Below are 13,971 nucleotides of genomic sequence, written 5' to 3'. Positions count from 1 at the left end.
CAGGCAACAATTCGAAGCGGCGGTAACTGCTACCGCTCAGTCATGCCCTGCGGCGAACATTAGCCCTGGGAATTTGATAAGCTTCGAAGAGGGTAGCGCTACACACGAGGCGCTCTCTCCGGCAGGATGTACCCTTGAAGGCGTGAGGCACATTACGCCGAACCCTTCGCCAGTGTTTGCGGAGAGCATGGAGCCACTGCGGCATACTTGCTCGACGCGTTCTGCTCCTGTGCCAGGCATTACTGGCCAGAGCGAGCCTCGTACCCTTGAAGGCGTGAGGCACATTACGCCGAACCCTTCGCCAGTGTTTGCGGAGAGCATGGAGCCACTGCGGCATACTTGCTCGACGCGTTCTGCTCCTGTGCCAGGCATTACTGGCCAGAGCGAGCCTCAACAGGCGCTGTTGCAGGATGCGATGCGCTTGATTGAGAGGTTGACAGGTGCCATGCAGAACACTCTGCTGACATCTGCCGCCGCTGCTAGACCGAGAGTGAGGGTGGACTTACCCACCTACAGCGGGTATCATGATTCAGTTAGCGTCAACGAATACCTCGATCGCGTGCTGACTTACCAGCGCGCAACGGGGCTGTCCGATGGCGAGATACTGGAACGCGTTGTACCAGTGTCGTTAACTGATCACGCTGCCCGGTGGTTCCGGCTTACTGGCTACCGGTCTAGCACGCTGGCTGAGTTCCGAGCGGGATTACGCGAGGAATTCCTGCCCGCAGATTACGAGCGTCGTCTGCGGCGCGAGTTGGAGCTACGTACTCAGCATCCGGACGAATCCTTGCTCGAGTACGTCAGGGCGATGGACGAACTTTATCGTACCGCTGACCCTACCGCTCCGAACTGCGATAAGGTGGAGAGAGTCACACGACAAGCTCATCCCACCTTCGCAGCGTACCTAAGAGGCAGCAAGTTCAGGGATTTGGATGAGCTGGCCTCGGAGGCAAAGCGCATACAGGCGGACATACTCGCCTTGCGCTCATACCGACCTCCACCCCCAGCGTCGAGGGCACTTGAGCCGCGATGCGCGTGGAACGGGGACACTTTTCGCACTCGTTCCGGTGGAGATGGTGTGGTTGCTTTCAGTGACGGACAACTGAGAAACGGTTGGGGCTTATCTGACCGGGCTCTCGATCCGTACACTTATGCCATGCGTGCAGCATGCGCTGCCGATGGCCGAGGTATGCAGAATCGTGGTCGATATGCCGGCTCGATGATGCGAGAGCAGAGCGTGCCTGCAAGGGAGCAGTCGATACAGAGGAATAACGGTCAAACGGCGCGAGGCACTGGACGCCAAGCCCGTCAAAGGCCGGCTCTCCTCTGTTATCGGTGCAACCAGCCGGGGCACTACGCCCGGGATTGCAGACAGCCTGCGAACCGAGAGCACGCGCTTTCGGGAAACGAGCGGGGCCGCCGGTGGGCAATGCTGCATGGCCGGCGGCGGTTACAGCGGTGCGAAGTGAGACACACGAACTCCTTGCCCCGCTGGCTTGTCGTTTTGGATTGCCCAGCGACACGCCAGTCCCGCTCATAGAGGTTACAGTCGCCCGGCGCAGGTTTTTTGCGCTGTTAGACACAGGAGCAAGCGCTTCACTATTTGGCGACGAGGTGTGTGAACATCTCCGTCGGAACGCTATCCGACTGAGAGAGAGTAATGTGACCTTCCGACTGGCCAGCGGCACGGCACACGCGAGCTGTGCTGCTAGGCTTGTGGTGCGGTGGGAGAAGCGGGTGAGGCGACAGCGCCTAGCTCACCTTCCCGGCCTGTCGGTTCCTATAATTCTTGGTAGAGACTTCCTCGCCAAGACGGGCATTGTTATTGACGTCTGCAACGGAGGATATAGGGAGCGAGCATGTGGCACCCTGAAACCTTTCGTTTCATTTCAAAAAGCGTCAGAGACAACTTCGTTCGATGATGCTTCGCGCGCAGACCGACCAAACGATTGCCCAAAAAGGTCCCTCAGAACGGTTGCGGCCGGGTCGAAATGCCGTCCGGCCAACCGCGCTGAGAAAAGAGGCGCGGAGGGGAACTGCTCCCCTCCCGCAAAGCCCATAACCCCCGCTGCGGTGGCAGACTGTGCCGCAGTGAGGGGCGAACGATACCACCCGCTGCTGGACGACTCAAGCAGTTTGTCGGGGGAAGAAAAGGCTCGCCTCTCAGCGCTTCTGACTGAATATGATGCCGTATTCACAGAGCGGCCTGGTTGCACTACGCTATACAGGCACAAAATTGAGACTGGCGACGCCTCTCCGTGGAAGTGTAATCCTCGGCCGGTGAGTTTGGCTAAGAGGAAAGCACTAGACAGCGCTCTGGACGAACTGCTCGATACAGGCGTTGTTGAAAGATCGGACAGCCCATGGGGTTTTCCTGTGGTGTTGGTTCCTAAAAAGGATGGGACGCCCCGCCTTTGTGTTGACTATCGCCGCCTGAACGAGGTGACACGCAAGGACGCATATCCGCTTCCTAGCATTCCCTCGATCGTATCCAACGTTGGCGGAGCGAAGTACTTCACTACGCTCGATGCAAGCAGAGGATACTTTCAGGTGGAGGTAGATCCCTGTGACCGAGAGAAGACTGCCTTCACTTGTCACAGGGGACTTTTCCAGTTTACCCGTATGCCATTCGGACTTGTCGGTGCGCCTGCGACTTACCAGCGCCTGATGGACCGTGTCTTGGGTGACGCAAGGTGGCACCACGCTCTTGCTTACCTGGACGATGTTGTGGTATACTCGCGTACCTTTGATGGGCACTTACGCCATCTCAGGGACGTGTTGGAGCGTCTGAGGTCTGCGGGGATAACGCTAAACCCGACCAAGACCCAGATTGCAGCAACCCGAGTAACGCTACTGGGGTTTAAACTGGATAATGGACGCCTTCTACCGTGTGATGACAAGGTTCAGGCATTATTGAACTACCCGTCACCGGAAGACATAGGCGGACTGAGACGCTTGTTGGGGCTGGCGAATTTCTATCGACAGTTCATCCCAAACTGCGCTGCACTGCAAGCCCCCTTGACAATGCTGTTGAGGAAAGGTGAGCAGTGGAGGTGGGGTCCCGAGCAAGAGGAGGCACTGCGCAACCTCGTAAACGCGCTCGTGGAAACCACCGAGTTAAGGCTACCTGATTTGAACAAAGAATTTGTCATTCATACGGACGCCAGCGACCTTGGCCTAGGAGCGGTTTTGCTCAAACAGCACGAAGGTAGCTTGCGCCCGGTAGCTTTTGCCAGCCGCTCTTTTACTGCCGCAGAGAAAAATTACTCCGTGACCGAAAAGGAATGTCTGGCGATCATTTTCGCTCTCAAAAAGTTTGATTACTATATTGATGGAGTCCCATTCATAATTGAGACCGATCATATGGCATTAACTTGGCTTAGGCGCTTAGGAGAGCCGAGCGGCCGGCTCGCGCGGTGGGCACCTCTCCTGCAGCGATACGATATTACCGTTCGCTACAGGAGAGGAAAGAACAACGTTGTGGCGGACGCACTTTCGCGCGCGCCCGTTGACTGTGAGAAGAGTGATATTACTACTCAACTCACCTCGCCCGAAACTGAGCTTGAGAGCGGACTAAGCGCTGCAACGATTGAGGTTGTCAGGAGGGGTAACATTAATACCCATCGTGACCCCTCAGTGACTCAGCCTAAGAGCAGAGTAACTGCTACAATGCTCGACGGCGCTGGTCCCGAAGGAAGGGCGGATGAACCCCCTTCTCAGGACGAAAGCGTGAACCACTTGGACTGCGTCAGTTCAGTGGGGAGCGTGTTCGGCAGAAAGGAGCTGTTAGAGGCACAGCGGGAGGATCCATTTTGTAAGAAAGTGTTTGAGGGGCTCCGGGAGCCCGGCGGCGCGGCCGCGGCGCACATGGACGCAGCTGGTATTGCTGTGGGTGCGCGGCGCTCCGAAACAGCTGGTAATGCTGTGAGCGCGTTGGATTCCTACCTGCTAGACTCTGACGGCGTCCTGCTGAGATACATTCCCGCGGAGAAGGATACACACGAGTCCTTCAAAGCGGTGATTCCACGCACGCTGAGAGGAGCACTTTTACGCTACTTTCACGATACGTGCCTGGCCGGGCATGCGAGTGGCCCTAAGACTTATCTAAAGTTGTGCCGCTTTGCTACCTGGCCTGGAATGAAGCGGGATGTGATGCGCTACGCCCGCTCTTGTAACGTGTGCCAACGCGTGAAGCCGCGTGGTGGACGCCCACCCGGGCTCATGCAGCCGATCAATAGCCGAACACCGTGGCAAATTGCGGCATGTGACGTCATGGGGCCTTACCCCAGGACACCGAGCGGGAACCGATTCCTTCTCGTAGTCACAGACCATTTCAGCAAGTGGGCGGAATTGTTCCCCCTGCGGAAGCTGACGGCACGCGTTATCATGGGAAAGCTGATCGAGGTGTTTACACGATTCGGCTATCCTGAGCAGCTGATAACGGACAATGCGTCCTACTTCACTGCCAAACTCTTCGTGGACTCTTGTGCAGCTCTCGGCATTAAGCACAGGAGAACAACCACGTACCATGCCCAGGCGAATCCCACTGAGCGTGTGAACCGCAACATCAAGCACATGCTAGTTGCATTTGCGGGGACGCACAATGAGTGGGACGCTTGTCTTCCTGAAATTGGATTTGCTATCAGGTCGACAGTGAATCGATCGACTGGGTATACACCCGCCACCCTCAACCTTGGGAGGGAGCTGTTGAATCCGGTAGAACTTACTCTACAGGAACGAAGCAGCACGGAACTGGATGTTTCGTCGGCACGCGCCGATTATGCGACTGGGCTGCGCGCGAAGGTAACGGAGGCTTTACGAAAAGCGCGACGGAACCTGAGCACTGCACGTGCCGAGCAGAAAGCGCAGTACGACCGCTCTCATCGGGAAGTTCAGTACAAAGTGGGCGACCTGGTGTTGAGACGGAATCACGTCCTGAGCGACGCCAGTAAGAAATTCTCAGCTTCTCTGGCGCCGAAATGGACAGGACCGTACCGGGTGCGAGAGACTGTCTCTTCGCTCGTATACAGGCTGGCGGACTTGAACCTAAGACCGATCAGCCGACCGGTGCATGTCTGCGATCTCAAACCCTACTATGACAGAGGGAACGAGTGGCCCGAGGAGAATGCTCTCCCGCGCCCGCAGGCAGCGGCATCGGGTGGCACGGCTTGACGTTCGAGCCCGGTGCGGCATTATAACTTGCGATCTCGGCAGAACTAACTCTGTCCGGTTCGCGGAGGCTATTTTATTGTGCACGATATCGGACGGAATGCTCCTCCGATGTCTAGCATGCAGGCTTCCAGAGCGAGCACGCGCTTTCTCTTTGGAAGAAGCGAGAGGGGCTAACAGAATTGTCGCAGCAGCAGACCGCCCGTCGGGAGCCGTGAAACAACCACCAAGCAAAAAGGAAAGACCATCTCCACTCCTGGTGGGGACGAGCAGGCCGCAAGCAGTCAGCAGCGCAGTGCGGGCAACAGGCGGCGAGAAAACATCCTCCGGCGGCTAACAGCGAGGTGAGAGGTGCAGCGGGCGACTTCCAGTCCGGAATGGTCGCAGCGGCGCAGAATTCGCCGAACCGCGCCGCAGAACCCCGCCACCGAGTTGCAAGCTCCGCAACCAAGCATCCAGCCTCAAGGCCGAGTGTAGACTTCGCCCGCAAGGACAGAGTGGACCCCTGCTGCGCAGCGAGGTGCAAGCCATCGTCAGGGGTGGGTCGGCGCGCCTTTGCCGACCTTGCGTGCCGAAACCCGCGAGGGAGGACAACGAACCCCGGGAACATCAAAAGAGCTGTCCTGCGCCATCTCGAGGCTGGTTCGGGGATCGCGTCAGCGTAATCGAGGCAGCCGAGAAAAATCCAGGGACCCTTTCGCCACCACGTACCCGGCACGCCCGACTGGGCAGGTGACGCCGCCGAGACGTAAGGTGACCCGGACCCAGCAGCCTACTTGCCTCCTGCTGCGTCCCGTTGCTGTCAAGCTGCTCCGTACCATCCTTCAACGTTCCGGCCTGGCTCGCGACCACCTACACGGCGACAACGACGGTCTGCAGCTAGAGCTGCTCCCTCACCAGCATGGATGGACTCAAACCGTGTTGCTGTCGGAGTAGCATGTCCCTCTCGCGGGAAAGCCTCAGGTGACGGCGGCCTCTTAGCGGCTAAAGGGTTATTTTAAGGAGGGGGGGATGTGGGGATCGCACGCGCATCCCGATATCTCCGGAGCGGCCACGCGGCTATCACGCGATAATCACGTGCTCGCTCGCGGAGGGTAGCTGGGGAGAGGGCACATTCGCCGCTCCCGCTGCTCTTCGCGCCTGGCCGCGACGCTGCAGCCAAGGCACCCCGTTCCCTCCTTTCCCTTTCTTGGAACCGGGGAGACACCCTCTCCGCCGCTCGGGCAGAAGCGCGATTCCCCCGACGCATCTTTGTCTCACGGTAGAAGACCTTGCGAACGGCCGCATCTCAAATCAGCCGCTGAGACCGCCGCACGCCGTCCCCTGTTGCGCCCGGCCGTTGTGTGCGACTCACCGCCCCAGGGCCCGAGCGCGGTTCCACTTTGGGTGAGCTGAACTCTTATCAGCCTCTTTTGTGGTTCCCACATTGTGCGGTTTGTGTTTCACCCCAGACGTGCGGAATGCTCCGCCGCTGCGGTTGTGTTTTGTGTTGTATTTGTGTGTGTTGTGGCCGTTGTTGTCTGTTGGAATCTTTGTACTCTAAGGTGAATAAACACCTTAGGTCGAGACTCACCCTGTCCCCACTGGCCTGAACCCGCCGTGGTCGCAACTCACTGCGAACCGCGGGTTAGGGGTCACAGCTCTGACTGCTAGGGCTGCTGCGAAAGTGCTAGGGAGCGACTGCCGCTCCGCCGGCGCTGTGCGATCCAGAGAAGGGTCAGGTGCGCACGCGCGAGCCTGAGTAATACCCCTATAAACTACATGTCCTTTGTTCAACACTTGCCGACATTCTCGCCTTATTTCGCACCATTGCGTTTCAGCTGAACTGCTTCAACAGCCTATTTATTGTGCTTAAATTTGGCCACCCTGTCAACGTTATGGTTTCTTATATTTAAGTCATCTTTTATATTTAGGCTAAAGGTGTCCTGAACTTTCCTGTGGTTTCACCTTTCCCAAAATGCCCACATTTTTGTCGGCCTCTGTTCATATTTTGGAGGATTTTAATAGACGTGAAAACGATTGCGTGGCCCCCTAACCAAGCTGCTTAAAAAGTCGTTTTATATGCCTGAGGTCTTGTGGAAGCTTCTGCCTTCTTTCCGTTCATCAACTTCCTGATTTCATGTTAACTGTATCCGATTTTCACGACTACAATCCCAAGGAAGTTGGCAATGATATAATGGACATGCGATTGAAGCCGTTTAAATAAATTCTACCGTGGACATCACAGCCGCTTTTGCTCACTGCGAATGCAAATATTGTTTTAATGTGCGCCATTCTTAAGCATATAAATACATAGTCTAAAAAATTATGCGGATCCCATGTATGTGCGAATCGATGTAAGCAAAGCTTTCTGTGTTTGTTGTCATTGTCATACGTAATCTCCACAGAGTAGACAGGCACTCTACAATGAAATGCTGTCAATGTTTGCCTGATCACGCCTGCCATTGTGATGCAAATAAACGGAATTTCAACTAATTTTCTCAGAAATAAACGCTGAATGGAATGCTGACGTCATCCTAAACAAGATCAACAAGTGCCGTAGTGTTCGATCTTGTGATGTCTCTATTCGTAAGCTTATATTCGTGATTTATTTTTTAGGGGGGGGGGGATGTGCTCTTGTACTCTAGAAATGTCCCTCGGACGTCTCTGATGTGCTCGTTTTTATTTTCAGGTACCCAATGAAAACTCTCATCGCTGCAACTTCATGATGTCCTGGTGACAGGCCACCATGGCGTGTCGCGCAAGTATGACCACGCTGATTCATTTGGGTCGACATATACTATTTTGTGCGTCATACTTCACCACGTTCATTTTTCAAACTATGCCAGAGCTCGAAAAGGGCGGCCAACTCACTACGTCCCTTTCCTGTGTTCCGCAAAGTATGTGTTTATCGCTGTGGCTACCAAATACGCCCAACGGTATGCTACCACTCAAGCCTTTCTGGCGGCTGAGCAACTGAAGTCGCAGGCTTTATTCAACATGGCGTCGACGTTCAATATGGTTATCCTCAATTCCTTTTTGTGGACTTGGCTCGCCGCCTTCTCTCCAGTGTCATCTCTTACACTACTCGCGCCTACTAGACACAACAGAAACACGCAACGACCTTAATGAAGTATCAACTACACACTAGCTGACATGGTGTCGATGTATATTTCCGCTTAGCACCGGGATTAGAGCGTTGTCCTGTCTATAGTGACATTATCCGTCTACAGCCTCACTCAACAACACCGCTCGTTACTCGTCACGTTTTTTTTTTTTTGTAGACAAGAGCATAGTGTATTTCCTCTGAATAGGCGTTTGGCTTTAGGTGTGACCTTGCACGCCTGCTTATTCTGTTACGTTGACGGCGACCGTTGTCGTTAGGCTGCCGCCTCATTCTGAGCTTCGCAGTCACTAGAGAGCACATAAAGCTGTCTTCACAAACAAACCACCGGGATTCGAGCCCATCTCCCAAATGCACCATATTGCATTTGGGAGATGGGCACGCTAACCATTATGCTACCACCTGCCTCCACCAATTTCTGTTTATCTGCATTCCCACTTCACATTTTTGCCGCAGACGCAGGCAGAGCAGATGCAGAAACGAAAAAAAAGGTAAAGATTGCTTGAGCCGCCAGCTGACACATGACCTAAACTTTGGCAGGTTATTCTCATTGGAGCGCGTGTAAGGCTTGCGGCTGCGTGCAGATTGCGGGTCACCTTAGCTTTATTGTATATTTGCTTTCACCGACTCTTTTCAGCTAGAACTGAAACGCCGGACAAAAATGAGACCTACGTTGAATATTTTGTTTCTTGTTTTCTAGGTTTAAACCAAAAACGCTAATTTACACAAATAGTTATTTTTTAAGAAATGGCATAAGGATACTATATTTCAAGGTCATGTCGGTGAGTCGATGCGGGCCGGCACCACGTATCGACGAAAGGGCATCACGGTGCCGATGCAGGCGGCAGGTTACTGAATGAAGAAAACAGGAAACGACTGTTTTTCAGCTCTCGCAACTTATGGTACACAGAACACAAGGCACCCGCCACCATGACATTTTGTTTTTGACAACAGCGACACATTATGGCGGACTGATATACTTGCTTAAAGGGTTTCATTTTATTTTTTCATCGTAGAACCGCAAGCACAGGTTCCGTCGCGCGTATACCGCAGCCACGTACTGTGGCCGCGCTCCTTTTTGTCTAACAATGTGGCCCCTGGCGGCTTCACGCGCTCCCGTAGGTGGCGGATAGGACTGTCACTCCAGAAGTTTAAATACATAACCTCATTCCATAAAAACGACAGCATGATTGTTAACATATTGTTGGCTTGCATATGTTTGGCACGAGGCCCAACGGCTGTCTTCTAACGCGTTCTTATGTTCGCGTTCGCGTCTCTGTCTTGAAAGGACGCGCACCGTAACATGCTGCAATGGTGCTTGCGTTGAGCGTATGTAAGGCGAAAACGCGGTTCTAAGATGTCTGTTCACTAACTTGTGCAGTAAATGCATGTTTATAGTATTCGCGCAGTATAGTAGTAATATAGTAAGAGTCACGAATAAGGCACCCGTAACCGCAAGCCTCACGTTATGGTCGTAACTTGTCGGGACAGAGTAGTTGTAATTCACAGACACTGCCACTAAGGAATACGTGGCTAGGCATGGCTGATGAATAAGTAATTGCGAAGATTGGTTTTCAGTAAAGGTTTGTTACCAAGAATGGCAGGAGCTTATACTGCCGCAAAGGACGGATGCTGGGCGGTGACTTCAATCATTTACTCGGCACGTCACACATCTACACTGGAATTCAGCTGGTTTCGCCAACTCTTGCTTATATTCTCTCGCCCCTAAGCTGCGACTTCGCCTGCCACCCGCGCCCCAGCTTTTCCTCTTTGTCCACCGCTTCTTTCCCAATCTGCTGAGACGCGCTTTCACTGATGCTTGCTCCCCCTTTTCCTCAATAAATGAAGGCATTAATTGATGCATTCCTAAGTTACTGCAGAAAATAGCGTGTCTTTATCTCCAAATCCACCCCGTCTCTCACTTGGACTCTACCATCGCAAAACAACGTTGCTTTGTTGCAAATGGGTGGGCGTCACATATACAATTTTCTAGGAATGGCCAGTAGCACGGCGGCTAATTTTCGGTGGGGGACGAGAAAGTATATAGAACCCCTTCTCTGCCATATCCACACTCAGTGCTCTGTTTCGTGAGCTACTATCAGCCGCTACGACGAAGTACAAAATGAAAGAAACCTAGCTGGGCTGGTCGGGGGCAGCTCTTTTTGGATTCGTGATGCGTCGAGTTAAAATATATATATTTCTTATCTAAGCCTAAATGACAGCGATATAGGCCACGTGAGTTACGGTAGCTACTTGGTTTGGACTAACGATGCTCTTCACGCGGCACTTTCGTCTTATGCGTGTTTGCGAACGGGAATGAAAGACAGAAGGGTAACACGCCTTCCTAAAATGAAACATTCGGAATAACCCTTTGTTTGGTGATTGGACATATGTGGAGGGTCCCCGGTACGAACCACCTGCAAGTGAGTATCACCTTGCAAAGGGGAACTCAGATGAAACGTTGTCAAACAGACAGGCTTTTAATTATCATAAGCATATCTTTATTGAAATTCCTTACCATGAGGTGAAAGCCAACTAATAAGCATTTAAATTTTCTGTGTTAATAAAACATCCTGGTAATAAAAGGTTGCTGTCAGTGGCGTAGCCAGAAATTTTGTTCGGGGGGGGGGGGGTTTGGCTACGCCACTGGCCCCATGTGTGTGTGTGTGTGTGTGTGTGTGTATATATATATATATATATATATATATATATATATATATATATATATATATATATATATATATATATATACATGGGGCCGGTGGCGTAGCCAAAAATTTTGTTGTTGCATTTAAACGAAAAAGTTTAATTCTAGTGACTACTGGTTTCAAATTTTTTATTTAGGTGGTCAATTATTTATTAAAAATTGGCCAAATCGATAATTTCAGAAAACGAAACTATCAAGTTTAAAACTCCGTGACACAACAATGAAAAATGATATCACAATTCTGTGAATTGCATCTAATAGTACATCTACAGCGGACAAAATGGATATGTTACACATGAATCTCAAAAAAATTTAGTATTGTGGAAATACGGCTTGTGCAGAACCCCTGTACACAACGTAACCAATTCACGTAAGATACAAATTGACATAGCAAACTTGTCCGCTTTGACTGTTGTAATAGATGCCGTTTACAGAACCACAATGTCTGTTATTCATGCATAGCTATTAGTTTGTGAACGTCGTGCTTCCATATTTTCAAACTTTCGAATTTTTCAAAATATTTTAAACAACATTCAGGCCCCAAATCGAAGTTGTGTTTCCAATTGAACTAGGATTTAACTTTCTCTCTCAAATGCAACGAATTTCAATAAAAGCGATTAGCAGGATTATCTAAGGATAGGGTTTCTGCATTTTACAAGTATTTGAATAGGCCGCGTTGGATTGGGCCCGAGCTAAAGCTTCCTCTTAAACAATTTGTCAAGGGACCAAATCCATGAATAATAACTCCATTGTCATTGCCAAAGATGCTGAAAATAAATTCTTGAACGCTACGCACAGTCAAAACAATAAAATATGTGTTTTTTCATAAAAGAATATACTCGTATGTGCCAAAAACATTGCCCAAAATAACTGATATCAATGCTTCCATATTTTTGTCTATTTAAGGAAAGAAAATATCACACGAACTTTAGAACTATATCAGTTCGAAACCAGGAAAGCAGTGCATGCCACTGATATGAAAAATTAAAAGGCAATGAACTGAACAAGTTGAGAACAAATATGTTAATGAAACTTTGTCATTCAAGAACCGTGCTTACATTCTTGTATATATGCAATGACCAGTGAAAAATCTCAATGACGCTGTAATTTGTTTTAATGTATTACGCAGAAGCAGCTGTCACCGGTCGTGTAGCGTGAGTAATTGCACCGAAATCAGTCGCAACAGAGGGCACGCATAAAAAGCAGGAATTCTGCAAGATATACGAGGGCAAGTCAAATGAATGTGAGCCAATAACGGGGTACGTCTTTTAAAAGTAGTCTTCATGAGAATTTAGACATTTGTCCCATTGACTAACGAGTCGCGTGATTCCCGTCTTATAAAACTCCTTGGGTTGCTGCTTCAACAAGTCTGTATCTGGTTCCGTTGAGCTGTTTCTTCGGTTGCCCCAAAATGTAGAAGTCGCAAGGTGACAGGTCTGAGCTGTATGGCGGATGCTGCAGCGTTTCCCAATTGAACTTTGCCAGTTTTCTATTAACCACATAAGCGACGTGGGGACAGGCATTGTCGTGGAACAAGATGACCCCATTCGTCAATTTTCCACGTTGTTCGTTCTTGATTGCGACACACTGCCGTTCTGGCGTTTCACAATATCGGAAACAATTGATAGCCTCTCAAGATTTAGCAAATTCTATCAGTAATGGACCGTGACGACCGAAAGAAAAGTCAACAACACCTTTCCAGTGGAAATGATGGCCTTTGCGTTCTTTGGGCGTGGTAAATTCGAATGTTTCCACTGTAAGCTTTGCCGTCGTGTTTCAGGCTCGTAGTAGTGGCACCAAGGTTCGTCCCCGATCACAATTGCAAACATGAAGTCGTCATCCTCATTGTGATACCCGATCAGATGAGTCAAGGCAGCGCGAAACTTCTCCGTCTTCTCGCTATGGATCAAAATCTTGGGGATCCATTGCGCACCAAAGAGCCGATAACCGAGAAGCTCATGAAATAAGGCGTCAACCGAACCGTGACTGATGTTCAGACGGTCTGCCAGTTCATCGATGCTTATCCTCCGTTCTTGTTTCATCAGCTCATGAACCTTTGAAATTGTGTGGGGGGGTGATTGCACGATGGTTTTGGCCCGGTCTTGGAATGTCTTTACAACGTCCTTTAAACCGTTTGCTCCAACGCTTCACAGTGGTCAATGAAATGCCGTGTTCAACGTAAACGGCAGCCAAACGGCGATTAATTTCTGTTTCGGAAACACCTTTAGCTGCCAAAAACTTCGCGACGCCGAGCTGTTCCACTTTTGAAGTCTCCATTTTGTGACACAACCATATTCAACCCAGTGTATGAGAGCATTAAGGAACATTTATCTTCACACCTGCGTGTCACTTTTGTAAATGAGACATGCCGTTCTCCTACGCGCATGCCTCGCAGATAATGAACCGAACCATTATTGCGCGGTTAGGGTAGGTGCACTTTCATTTGACTTGCCCTCGTACATTAGAAATGCAAAGATACAATGGGATATACAAATGTGAAAATACGGCTTGATAAAGGACAAGAAAGTGTCACTGGAAACATAGTTCACTGCATGTATACACAAAACATCGCAACAAGATATTTAAGTATACGTATAGGTCTCCAATGAGTCTATGTACGTAAGAAAAAGTAACTGTATGTAATGCGTCAAACAAGGCAAATAAACATGTTGCACAATCATAGATTCACAGAATCCTAGATTCTGCCCCCATTCCATCCACTCCCCCCGATGTATTGCGCGCGACGGAAGGCGGCGCGCTTGCTCCCCACTTTTCTCCTTTGCGCACACAAGACTGAGCCACCATCGTCGGCTCACCCATTCCACCCCCCCCCCCCCTACGCTTTCACTCGCACATACAGCATGCAGCGCCTGGTCAAGATTTTATCACCCTTGGACTTTATACGAAACATGAGGGCGACGACGACGGCGGGAATGCGCCTGGAGTGTCCATATACTTGCTTTCGCAATAATACAATAAACGTATCCGACAA

This window comes from Dermacentor albipictus, chromosome 3 (genome assembly GCF_038994185.2).
Source record: "Dermacentor albipictus isolate Rhodes 1998 colony chromosome 3, USDA_Dalb.pri_finalv2, whole genome shotgun sequence".
Lineage (NCBI taxonomy): Eukaryota > Metazoa > Arthropoda > Arachnida > Ixodida > Ixodidae > Dermacentor > Dermacentor albipictus.
The sequence above is the reverse complement of the archived record's forward strand: the minus strand, read 5'-3'. Positions refer to the sequence as shown.